The sequence below is a fragment of the Adiantum capillus-veneris genome, chromosome 12, assembly GCF_014529385.1.
Source record: "Adiantum capillus-veneris isolate H3 chromosome 12, ASM1452938v2, whole genome shotgun sequence".
In the NCBI taxonomy this organism is placed as follows: Eukaryota; Viridiplantae; Streptophyta; class Polypodiopsida; order Polypodiales; family Pteridaceae; genus Adiantum; species Adiantum capillus-veneris.
Window position 1 is genome coordinate 125,275,578 of NC_140942.1, and position 13,395 is coordinate 125,288,972.

The following is a 13,395-nucleotide window of genomic DNA, read 5'->3' on the forward strand; positions in this document are numbered from 1 at the left end:
GCGGCTTAGGGCTAGAGTGCCTTCGGTTGGAGGCCCCTTGCGACTTTCGACCAGATGGATTTTCACAGAGATGTGGAGAGCTGGCCTGAGCAGGAGACTGGAGGACCGTTTCGCTGTGAGTTTGCTCCGCTACTTGGAGCAGCTGCGGAGAGGCCTAGAGCAGCATTAGCCTACTTGCACGGAGGAGCGCCTTAGACAGCCCCTTGTTTGGAACCCCATGGTTAGTACTCAGAGAGGCCACTTGGTTGGTAGTAGACCTCATGTTTCTTGGGGTCCCATGGCAGAGGGTCCAGCACGCACTTTAGGTGACTGGCTACAGTTTTTAGGCTTTTCAGAGGATATTCAGAGCATCTAGCTACAGGGCATGAGACTCGAGAGGGGTGCAGAGCATGTGTCAGGACATCACAGAGGCAGTACCAGTTAAGTGGCTCACACCTCTCGAGTCAGCAACGCCCAGATGGATGGAGGCCTTCATGCAACTGGACGTTCTCATCGCAGTTCGGGCTTGCTCAGAGATTGTGCCCTCCCTGTTTTTTGAGCTACAGGGTGAGGGTCGCTTACTCCGAGTTTCAGTAGAGGCCCCACATGTGGTAGAGTATTGTTTTCAAAGGATCTGAGTTGTGGACATCTGCGGGAGGACTTGTGTCATAGATCCTGACCCAATATCTCTTGAGAGTGACCATTGGAGGCTGTGGGCTTGGGAGTGTTGTCCACTGGCACGAGTGCAGTGGGATCCTGGAGAGTGGTTTTGGAGAGACCCTATCTCCTCAGCCGACCATCTAGGTGTCCCTTTCTTTCAGTACATTGTTCGATTGGGACGTCACATACTGGCAGCACGGAGAGAGGCTCGTCTTGTTGCAACACCTCATTGGCAGGAGGAGGGTCTCACAATTGAGTTCTTGTCAGCTTTTTGGGCGAGATTGTGGGACTCCAGACAGCCACGGCGAGTCACTTTGTTCCAATGGCTGGTTGCACATCGAGCTACAGCAGTTGGGAGCTGGCTTGTACATAGTGGTCTCTCGGCAGAGCATGCGGAGAGTCAGCGCTATTGTCTTTGGGATTGTCCCGTGGAGAGTCAGGGCTATTGTCTTTGGGATTGTCCTTTGGCACAGCAGGTTTGTCTTCGTGTCCTTCGGCTCATGCCAGCTCTTTTCACAGCACGACAATACACTTGGGGGGTAGTTGCTTGGTCCACTCTCACGGGCCCGACACTTTAGTTTGAGCTATCCTCCACCAACAGGATGCTAGTGATGCAAGGGGGTCGACCTACACTCCAGCCTGCTACAAAGCTTATTCCATAGGAGTGGTGCAGTGAGAGAGAGGAGTGTTGGGAGCTCATCTGCGGCCTGACACTCTGGTTCATTTGGCGGGCCCGTTGCTTCCGCATCTTTGAGGCTCGCCCTGTACCACCACCAGAGACTGCTCGTGATCTTTGGCTAGAGCTGGTCCATACTCTCAGAGGACAATTCGAGAGACTCCAAGGCAGCTCCGACCGCACGCGGGAGCGTAGAGAGGCTTTCCTTCGACTCTGGCGCCTTGGGCCTTTCTTCACCATGGTCCAGGGTGTGCTGAGATGGCACTACCGTCCACCTGTGTGGCTTTTCCCTCCTCCCATCTCTTGATTTAGCCCATTGTACGTATGTTGTTTTTCATTGGTAGAGTCTCCCCCTTGTTGTCCTCTCTAGTAGAGGTGGTTGTAGCCCTATGGGTAGCTTCATTAATTAACACAAGGATCTTTTTCTCGGAACAAAAAAAAACTTTAAATCATAGTTGAATTTTACTCGACATGGCCCGGCGTAGTTCCCTGCCCAAAGGTATTGACTGGCGACCCTTTCGGTATTTATCTTTATATGAATTTATTAATGCTTGAGCAAAGTACATCTGAGGGGTCCTCTGCTCTCAGACTCTACGTCCAGATGCCTTGAAGAGTGAGGCCCCTTGGGTCTATTTCTTAGAAGAGATGCCCCAAAAGTAGAGCCCCAAAAGCGTCCAAACTCAAAAGAAAATAGCCCCAAAAGCATAAAATCTGTCCCAAAAAGCAAGTAGCATAATTTGCAGAATTTCGTAGAGTAGTCACGTCAACATGCCAGCGCATATTGCGGAAATTTGTATTGCTGCCATGTGGCCTGCCAATGCGAATCCCGGGCCTGATGTCCGTACAATTTCTGCCATGTCATCATCTATTCGTATAGTCTGTTGCCATGTCATCATTTTGTGACATAACCCCCCTCTTGAAAGAATTGTGATCGCCCTCGATTACGCCTGCAAAATCAGACATAAGCCATAAACCAATGCAATAGACACTGATTCTAAGTACCGATGCACTAGATGACACAAATCCAACACTTGTACAAAGACGACAGTCACATCACATTCACATTACATACAGATCATATCACATAAAATCTATTGTGATCTAGGACCATGATTCTTGGCAACGTATTTAGCAATCGCATCTAGATGTAATAGACTTGGACACTCCAAGTCAAGAATCTACCGCAACAGCACAAATAACCACTTCAAAAACAGTTCACAGTTCACAATTGATTCAACACTGGCCCGGCGGAGTTCCGTGCCTAGAGGTATTGGTCCCAAAGACTGGCGCCCCTTTCGGTATTTCTTTTTGTATTAATCTGAGTTCAAAGTACAAGAGTGCGGACAGGCGCTCACACTCGGACTCTGCGTCCAGATGCTCTGAGTTGTGAGAGGCCTACCTGCTTATTTATAGATTAAAAGGGGTGCTAAAAGCAGAGTCCAAAAGATGAAAATCAAATTCCCCCAAAAGCTTCTAAGTTTAAATGCTTTCAAAATAAAGCAAAGGCTCTTTTTTCCTCTCTTTCTCTGGTGCTTTAATAAAATAAAGCAAAAGAATTCTCTCTCTTTCTTATCTTGCGTAGGGAAAAGCAATGCCAAAAAGCTTATGCCAAAATCTGCCAGTGCGTGGAATAAAGCATCGCCCAAAAGCTGCCAGCGCTGTCATCCTCTGTAATCTGCGTCGCGATTCGCGGGCTGCCACGTCAGCGAACTGTCCGCCTTTCCCGTACCAAGGGGTAGTGTGTGTGTGTACACTGTGCAGCCACGTCACCACTTTGTGACATACCCCCCTCTTGAAAGCATTGTAATCGCCCTCGATTACGCCTGCAAAACAGACAGAGGCCATAAACTGTCTTAGCAGACACTGACTGTTAGTACCGACGCACTAGGAACACGCATCTAGCATATGTACCAATCGACAGTCACATCACACGACATCACAGGACATCACTCAACATCACAGGACATCACATGACATTAAACATTCATTCGTATCTTAGAGCATGATTTATCGATAATGTAGCTAGCAATCGCATCTAGATCTAGTCGGGACCTCATAGATGCCCGATTGACTAACCCCTATTGCAACCATGTCTATTCGAGATCATTTAGACCAAAATGCTGTAGTCATTTTGTCTATCAGTTCCTGCACTTAAAAACAAGTCAAGACCAAATCAGTTTCATATTGAGGAATTCCATTTCATAAAGTCATACAGCAGAATACTGTCAGCTCTCAGTATCCCTGAAGCTCAAAGAGATATTAGTGACTCTAATATACAAAAATCAAGGTATCTGTTGACAAAGGAGCGGAGTAACTCCCCTCTTGTGCATCCCACTGCACCAGATCTGCGGCCAAGCTGAATTCTGGGTTCCATTTGGAGTAGGCTATGCTAAACCAAAAGATTCGAGGTAAAGGTTCACAATCTGAGGAGTATCTGCTAGGTCCTCCTCCATCCACTTCGCATCCAATGCAGGATAATTCTTGAATTTAACCAAGGACCGCCTTCTTACTTTACCCTTATTCTTTGTGTCCTTATGTGCCAAAATCTGTTGAGGAACAAGGATCTCCTCGTTTTCTTCCACTTCGGGTTGCTAATCGGGCTCCCCATCATCAGGCACATCTCCTTTAAAAGGTTTCAAGAGAGTCACATGAAATGCATTGTGAATCCTCCAAGTGTCAGGCAGTTTCGGTCGGAAGGAGACATCATTGATCTTTTCAGAGATCTGGAAAGGTCCGTAGTATCTCATACTAAGCTTTGGAAAAAGCCTCTCCTTTCCCTTTTTCTTTCTCAGGCGTGCCTTCTCAAGACGTAAGAGCACCCAATCATCCTCCTACAATTTCAAATCGCGACGATGGCGATCTGCTGCCTTTTTTTGTTGTTCTTGAGGTTTTTGCAAAGCCTCGCGGACCTTGGTAAAAGCCGGTCCAAGTCGTGCGTATACTCATCAGCTTCAAAAATCTTATCTTTCATTCTCAGGAAGGGTGGAACCTTCGCAACACCTTCAATAATCTCAAATGGCGCCTTCCCCGTCGAAGAGTGTATCGTGTTATTGTAGACAAATTCCTCCAAAGGTAGATACTTTTCCCATTGAGTCTTCTGATCCGAGATATAAGAGTTCAATAAATCTAAAACCACTGAATTGGCAATCTCATATTGCCCGTCAGTCTGCGGGTGGAAAGATGACGAGAACTGCAACCGCGTGCCAATGTTCTTCCAAATTGCCTTCCAAAACAAACTCGTAAACCTGGGGTCCCTGTCGGAGACGATCGTCTCAGGCATGCCATGTAATCTGAAAATCTGGGCCACAAACAGTCTCGCTAAGTGATCCTGACTGTTTTCTTTATTGGAATGAAATGAGTCTGTTTGCTAAATCTGTCAATAACAGTCCAACTACCATCGTGACCACTCTGTGTTCTTGGGAGATCAAAAATGAAATCCATTGCAATACTTTTCCAGCGGTAGGTGGGTATGGGCAAAGGCTGTAACAATCCCTGTGCTTTATGCCTGTCCAACTTGACCTTCTGGCATACTAAGCAACTGGGCACAAACTCGTCCACATCCTTCTTGAGTCTTGGCCAAAAGAATTATCTCTCTATCCCTTTCATGGTGGTAGCAATGCCGCGGTGACACGTAAAAGGTGGATATTGACATTCGGTCATAACCTATTTCCTCAACGGCTGTGTAATGCACAACATGGTTTTTCTCATCAAATAGCCATCCCGAATGGAATATCCCGCTATTGTCTCCCCATCCCGTATCCGTGTGAAAACGAATGCAAAATCCGGATCTGTGGCATACTGGTCTACCGTATCCTCGAAGCTCCTATGATGTATCGCGGGAATAGCCAGAACCAACGGCTTCCGAGACAAAGCATCTGCCACCACATTCTTCTGTCCCTGAACATGGACAATCTGAAAGTGAAACTGTGACAAGATGTTCGTCCACCGCATCTGCTTTTCGGTAGTTTCTTGTGTGACAAGAAGTAGCGTAAACTTTGATGGTCTGTAAAGACAATAAAATCTGCTCCAAGTAGGTAATGCCGCCACTGAGTAAGAGCATGGATAACCGCCAAAAGCTCTTTCTCATAAATCTGTGCTGTCATTTCCAGCCTTGAGAACAATCGTCTCTCGTAAGCAATGACATGGCCTTCTTGCATTAAGACCGCACCGAGACTACGACCACAAGCATCACGATATACTTCAAATGACTTCTGCAAGTCAGGCAAAGTCAAAACTGGTCCTGTAGTCAATTTCTCTTTCAATGTCTGAAAGGCAATCACCTCCGTGGGTCCCCATGAGAAAGGGACTCCTTTCTGTGTCAAGATATGCAAAGGGGAAGCAACCTCTGCAAACTTTCGAATGAACCGCTTGTAGTACGAACACAATCCCAAGAAGCTTCGAACTTCATGGACATTCTTCAAATCGGGCCAAATCATGGATAGTCTCTATCTTGGCCGGATCCCTTTGCACTCCTGCTGCTGCTGACACAATGTGTCCCAAAAAGTGTATCTCTGGTAGGAAAAATTCACTTTTCTTTGCATTAATCACTAACTTGTGATCTCGTAATGCTTGAAAGACCTGAAACAGATGATCTCTATGTTCTGCCTCATTCTTAGAGACAACAATGATATCGTCAAAGAAAGTGCCAACAAATAGCCTGTACTCTCGAAAAATCCTGTCCTTCATCCGGTTAAATGTCGCAGGAGCATTGGTTAAGCCAAAAGGCATCATCAAAAACTCAAATAACCAAAAAGTCGTCCGAAAAGTTGTCTTATAGACGTCTCCTGGCGCGATTTTGATCTGATGATATCCACTCTTCAAATCAATCCTGCTAAAACACGAGGATCCCTGTAATCTGTCGAGTATATCATCAATCCTAGGAATCAGAAATCTGATCTTGATGGTGATTTTGTTGAGAGCTCTATAATCGATGCACATTCTCCAAGATCCGTCTTTCTTCAAAACCAACAACACTGGAGAGCAATACGGTGAAGTACTAGGTTGGACAAGACCCTTTTCGAAGACTTGGTTCATAATCTCTTCGTTCTGTGCTCGGCTCACATGGTAAGGTGGCCGGTTCGGTGGCGTGCTTCTAGGTATCAGATCAATGGTATGATCTTCAGGACGAGCAGGTGGTAACTCGCCTGACAGGCCCTCTGAGAAGAAATCGGCATGAGAGTGGAGAAAATCTTGGCTTTCTTTATCAAGTTTAGACATATGTGTCCTATCCTCATCACTCAACTCTTTCATAAAGATTAAGTAAACAAACAAATTGGATTTCATTAACTTTGAAATGGTCGAAGCCGATACAATAGGGACAGACTCGCCCTTAAGTTTAATATCAAGTACAATTGTTTTGCCCTTCTTTGTAGTCAATGTGGCTTTCCTCGCCCGATAGTCGAGCACGGAGTTGACCAGGGAATTCCCAAGAGGACATCACAACCTTCCAAAGGCATAATGTAAAAGTCCTCATGCCCCAAATACCCCTGAGAATGCAACCGAAGTTTGCCAATGACAGGTGTAATGGCTACGTCCTTGTCGGGTGCCGCTAGAACTGCCTCCGCAAGTGGTCCCATCCGATCGGAAGTGATCTCGAGCCGCGCCGCCAATTCCGGTGAACTGAAGTTGGCCTTGGCTCCTCCATCAAAGAAGATCAGGGCTTCTTGGTCTTTCACTTTGCCCCAAGCTCGGCAAAGTTCTGTATTCTCGTCCATCGTGCTGGGATCGGTACCCACGCAATTTGGAACCAGTCCTGTTTTCATCTTGCCTTTCCTTCCATGTTCCTCAGCTGCTCTTGAACTCTCAGGCCTTTCGTCGTCCTTGTCATTTCGTTCTTTTTGTGCCTTTTTAGGGCACTTCGAGGAGATATGTCCAGTTTCCCCGCATCCAAAGCACTTCCCCTCCCTGATGAAGCGAGCTCGCTCCTGAAGAGTAAGCTTGGGTCGTGCATCTTTCTTTTCTGAGTTGCTCTTTCTCTTTCTACTTTCATTTGTCGAAGTCTGTTCAGCTCTTTGTGTCACGATCTCATCGGTGGGGTAAGTCAGACTGCCAGAGTGAATGGCAAAACCCCGTTTCGCATGACTCATCAACTCCTTAATGGAAGCTGACTTCTATTCCAAGCAGTGATCTCGGATCTCTGTAGGTAGACCCAAGGTAAACCTCTCAATTTGCTCCTTGAACGAGATCTTCTTAAATGAAGAGGCGGGTAGAAAAGAGCTCTAGAATCTCTCGCAATAAGCGTCCACTGTATCTTTCTTGGTCATCCGAAGATGGTTCCAAGCAGTTCGTATATCACGTTCATACTCTCGAGTCAACCAAGAAGAAATAAAAAGCCTCTTGAATTTTAGCCATTTAACTTGTGCAGTCTTGCTTAATAGAAGCGACCACCAAGTTCGAGCATTCCCCTTAAAGTAAGAGGCAGCTCTTCGAATCTTAGAGTGCTCTGAGTAACGCCCTCTCGTGAAAGCGATGTCAAACTGCTGTACAAAAGACAAAGCCTTCGAAGCATCTCTATATCCAGAAAACGTGTCAAATTTAATTGACTGTCCCCCTTCCTTAAACTATCGGACTTTCTTGCTTTTGTCTTCGAGAAAGTCATAGTGGTTGGCTTTGTAAAAATTCTTCTTCTTTGCATAAAAGTTGCTCTCATCAGATTTTGAACTGTCTGTAGACGAGTCCTCTGTAGAACTGTCACTCATGGGGCGAGATTTAGACTTCTTTGTCTTTTTCTTGCCCTTTCCGAAGCGTAGCTTCTTGCTTCGCTTTTTGCCTTTTCGGTCTTCTTCGCTCGAGTCAGATGAGCTAGAAGAACTATCAGAAGAAGAAGAAGAAGAAGAAGAAGAAGAAGAAGAAGAAGAACTGGGTACTCCTTCAAATCGAACACGCTTCTTCTGTTTCTTTGCCTTTTCAAATGTCGATTGATGACCCAAACAGCCCGGGAAAGCTTTTTGCCGTGCTTTTCAGCTTTGTTTTGCGCGTCAAAAAGCTGAGCAATTCGTGCATCAACCACCTCTTCTAATTCCTTCTCTGTATACTTCTTCGGAGTAGGAGGTTTCTTGAGAGCGGGTTTTGGGGGTGGTCGTGCGGTTTTCTGCCACTGCGTGTGCACCTCCTCCAAAGAGGTCTTGCTCATATGTTTAGCCAATTTCGGGTCCTTGGCAAAATTAAGCATCATCTTTGTTGCATCGCCGATCAATTGTCGGCGCTCCATCTCTTGACGCTCCGCCTGAGTAGGCCGAGGCAGGCCATACTCCTCGCGTGAATCTTCATTGTGATCCCTTCCCGCATCTTCGGACGCAGGGGGAGTCTACTGATCATTGCCTGAAGCCATAGGTGCCGCGGAAAAAAAATTGGGGTTGGATTTCCCGTAGAAGAGAAATCGGCCGTGCTCTGATACCACTGTAACAGACTCGGACACTCCACAGTACAAATAACCACTTCAAAAACAGTTCACACTTCACAATTGATTCAACACTGGCCCGGCGGAGTTCCATGCCTAGAGGTATTGGCCCCAAAGACTGGCGCCCCTTTCGGTATTTCTTTTTGTATTAATCTGAGTTCAAAGTACAAGAGTGTGGGCAAGCGCTCACACTCAGACTGTGCGTCCAGATGCTCTGAGTTGTGAGAGGCCTACCTGCTTATTTATAGTTTACAAGGGGTGCTAAAAGCAGAGCCCAAAAGCTGAAAATCAAAATCCCCCAAAAGCTTCTAAGTTTAAAAGCTTTCAAAATAAAGCAAAGGCTCTTTTTTTCTCTCTTTCTCTGGTGCTTTAATAAAATAAAGCAAAAGAATTATCTCTCTTTCTTATCTTGCGTAGGGAAAAGCAATGCCAAAATCTGCCAGTGCGTGGAATAAAGCATCGCCCAAAAGCTGCTAGTGCTGCCACGTCAGCCTTTGGAATCTGCGCCGCGATTCGTGGGCTGCCACGTCAGCAAACTGTCCACCTTTCCCGTACCAAGGGGTAGTGTGTGTACACTGTGTAGCCACGTCACCACTTTGTGACACTAGATCCGCACCGGACCTCACTTATGTCGGATTAACTAACTCCCATATTGCGATCATGTCCTTGGATTTCTCGAGACTGAAATATTGCAGTCATTTCGTCAATCATTCCATCTTCACTCTAGTACAGTCATGTGCAAATAATCATTTCCGGGAATGCCAATACATCAATCAGACACCGAGTTCATACTGAATAGAGTGTTTCAATCATCATTTCTAGTTGTGTGGCCATCTCATCCCGCGGGAACTCTTGATGCGCTTACGACAGTTCCATTCAATCATTCATCATGATTCAAAATTCATGATTCTTATCGTTATCAACTTCATTCCGGAGCTGTCATTGCTCTGAAATCATCATCGTCGCATTCTTGATCCTGTTGTCTGTCACAAATAGTAGGATCTTCCATAAAACATTAGTTTCATCATAATCATCTTCAAAAAGTCCTACTTCAAAATTATTCATTCATAAATTCACAAAGCAAAAGTAATGCCAGTTCATCCGTCCTAATATCTGTCCTGGAACGAGTATCTCCTCGTCGACTTCTCTTTTGAATCTGTCAGTCATTCTCATTCTTGTGCATTTTTGGGGCATTGTGCAGAGATATGTCCTTGTTCTCCACATTCAAAACACTTTCGCGCTTTGAAATATTCGTCCTTCTGTTCTTCAGTCAGTCGAGATCGTTTCTCTCTCTATCGTTTGCTTTTGTTATGACTTGTTGAAGGTTTCATCTGGTGGATAAGTCAAGTTACCCGAATGCAAAACAAATGCATGTCCCATCAATTCTTGTATGGACTTGGACTTCTGCTCAAGGCAATAATCTCGGATCTCTTTGGGAAGTCCACAGCAAAACCGCTCGATTTGCTGCTTGAAACGGATCTTCTTAAAGGATGAAGCAAGTAGAAAAACATTCTAAAACCTCTCACAGTAAGTATCCAAGGGTTCCCCCTTGACCATCCGAAGATGATTCCAGTCAGTAATCACGTCCCGTTCGTATTCTTGAGTGAGCCACGAAGAAATAAAGAGTCTCTTAAACTTTAGCCACTTTGTGGATGCTTCTTTTCTTAACAAAAGAGTGGACCACCATGTCTGTGTATTGCCTTTTAAAAAGGACGTTGCCCATCTAATCTTGGAGTGCTCTGTATAGCGGCCTCCAGAAAATGCTATATCAAATTGTTGGATAAAGGCTAAAGCCTTGGGAGCATCTCGAAACCGTGAAAAGGTTTGAAACTTTACTGCTTGTCCACCCTCTTTGAATTCCTTGGTCTTTTTGCCCTTGTCTTCGAGGAAACCATATTGGTTGGCTCTGTAAAAGTGCTTCCTTTTTGAGTAAAACGTATGGTCATCAGAGTCCGAACTCTCAAAAGAGGACGGATCCTCATTAGAACTGTCAGAAAAGTGTCGGCATCCGCTTTTCTTGGCCTTCTTCTTGATCTTCCAATCTTTGGGTCAGAAGAGGATGAGTTGTCCGAGCGTCAGAAGAAGACGAGGATGAACTGGACAATCCTTCGAAACATACATGCTTCTTCTGTTTTCTTGCATTCACAAAAGAGGATTTTTGGCCCAAGTAACCAAGGAAGTCAGTTCCCTTGTTGCGTTTCTTTAGTTTCTTCTTCTTTACCCCCAACAGTTGGTTGACTCGTCTTTCGACAACGTCCTCGAGTTCATCTTCAGTAAACATCCGTGAGACAGGAGGTTTCTTGAGGGCTGACTTTATCGCGAATCGATGGCTTTTTGCCAATGGGAATGCACCTCATCAATCGGGTGCCGGGTCAAAAATTTGGCATACTAGGGATCCTTTGCAAACTGAAGCATCTGCTTTGCACAATCATCAACGTGTTGTTGATGCTGCATCTCCATCAATTGATATCCCGTAGGCCGAGGTGGCCCGTACTCTAGATCTGCTGATTCATTTGAATTTCCCGTGCTGCCTCCCATTTCAGAAGTGTCAAGAGGGTTCGTCTGATTCTTGCGGGATTCGTCGTTTGAATCCATGTGTGTCGTGGTAAGTGGATCGGATTTCCCGATAGAAGAGAAATCGGCCTTGCTCTGATACCATGTAATAGACTTGGGCACCCCAAGTCAGAAGTCTCACACAACACAAGAGAGAATCCCTTAAAACACTTCACAACTTTAAATCATATTTGAATTTTACTTGACACGGTTCGACGTAGTTTCGTGCCCAGAGGTATTGGTCCCAAAAGCTGGCGCCCCTTTCGGTATTTAGTTTTGTATTAATGCTTGAGCAAAGTACAACACCCGAGGGGTCCTCTGCTCTCAGACTCTGCGTCCAGATGCCCTGAAGAGTGAGGCCCCTTGGGTCTATTTATTCTTACAAGGGATGCCTCAAAAACAGAGCCCCAAAAGCGTCCAAACTCAAAAGCAAATAGCCCCAAAAGCATCTGGTCTAAAATCTGCCCCAAAAAGCAAGCAACGTAATTTGTGGAATCCTGTACAGCAGCCACGTCAGCATGCCAGTCGTATTGCGGAAATCCTTACTGCTGCCACGTGGCTTGTTAGTGCGAATCTCTAGTCTGCTGTCCGTGCAATCTCTGTCACGTCATCATCTGTCAGTATAGTCTCTGCCACGTCATCATCTGTCCGTACAGTCTGCTGCCACGTCAGACATTTTCTTCATCTCAAAGGTCGAAGGGGTGTAATCTTTGTCTGATTCTTCGCGAGAACCCATGTGTGCTCTAAAAAGGATTGGTTCATCTGTAGAAGAAGAATGGTTTTGAGTTGTGATACCATCATTAGGGATTTGGACACTCCAAGCGAGAAATCAATAGCAACACACGAACAAAAACTGCAAAATCATTGAACTTGGAGAGAGAGAGAGAGAGAGAGAGAGAGAGAGAGAGAGAGAGAGAGACGACATGGAACGGCGGGGTTCCGTCCTTGGATGCACTGGCCCGAAAGACTAGTTTCCCGTTTGGTATTTCTTTATTATTACTTCGCCAAGGTACAACTCCCGAGAGTCCAACTCTCTCCGAGACTCTGTGTCTAGATCCTCTCTGAGAAGTGGCCCTAAGGCACCTGTGAACGTACAAGGGATACCCAAAAGCAAAGCCCCAAAAGAATCAGTTCTAAAAGCTCTTGTACCCAAAATCATCTGCCCTCACAAGCCTACGGTGAAAAGCTGCCAAAACTGCCATAGCAAAACGAGGAAATCTGTACAGCCTGCCGCATCAGCATGTCGGCGCAATTTACGAAAATCAGCCTCAGGGTTCAAGCTTTTTAGTTTTTGGTTTTAGGCCCCTCGACCTGTGCTCCATAAGTCGGTAGGGGTTAGGATTTTAATCCCTAACCTCTTAGGCCTCTCGGCTTATCTTCTGGATTCAGTTCCTCTTGTCCTCTTGGCTAGTTCTTTCCAGTCGTGTGAGCCACATCATCACTTTGTGACAATATTACTGCTCTCTCCTCTGTCATGAGTCTTAGTCTTAGTCCTTTGCCTCCTCCATAGACATAGAAATCTATGCAGTAATAGACCATATTCACTTTTTGAGAGGATAGTGAGATCCTCTCTGCTGAAATTTCATTAAGGACGCTATGGCTGGAAGTCCCTCCGGCTGTGTGAGCTTCAATTCCCTTTGGAAGTTCCTAATGAATCTTCAAAACATTTAATTTTGACATAGCACAGGCTGAATTTTCTCTCACCCACACTTCAATGGGCTGATTTGTATCCGAAAAGCACTGGTAGACTGCTATGCTACTTCCGTTGCGTAGTTGATTGTGTATGCATGGCAATAGTCTCCTTTGCTGAATTTGTGTTGGTAGAAGGATTTGAAGGGCTGAAATTTTCTTGGACAGCCATCTTCTTCTATGAAATGAATGAAATTCAGCTTCCTTTTGTGATGATTCTTCATGTTTGGATGTGGAGATTCATCAGAGAGGGGGCCTGTCTGAGTGTGCTCACACGAGGAGAGCACACACAGGTTGCTTCTCTTTTGCCTGAAGCTCTCTCAAGCTTGTGCGTGAGAGAGGGAGAGTGTATGTCCCTTTCGGTGGGAGTGTTGCTCTTTGTAGCAACCTCTGCCAACCATCTTAGAAGATGGGGCGCTTCCAATAAGTAGCAAGAGAT

General features: G+C 45.7%; 1 protein-coding gene across 1 annotated transcript in view; it reads left to right on the top strand.

Annotated features, from left to right (window-relative positions):
* LOC147446473 (uncharacterized) overlaps nt 1–13,395 on the top strand; it is a 67,057-nt gene that overhangs the window by 12,877 nt on the left and 40,785 nt on the right. The gene's annotated exons all lie outside the window — the stretch shown is intronic.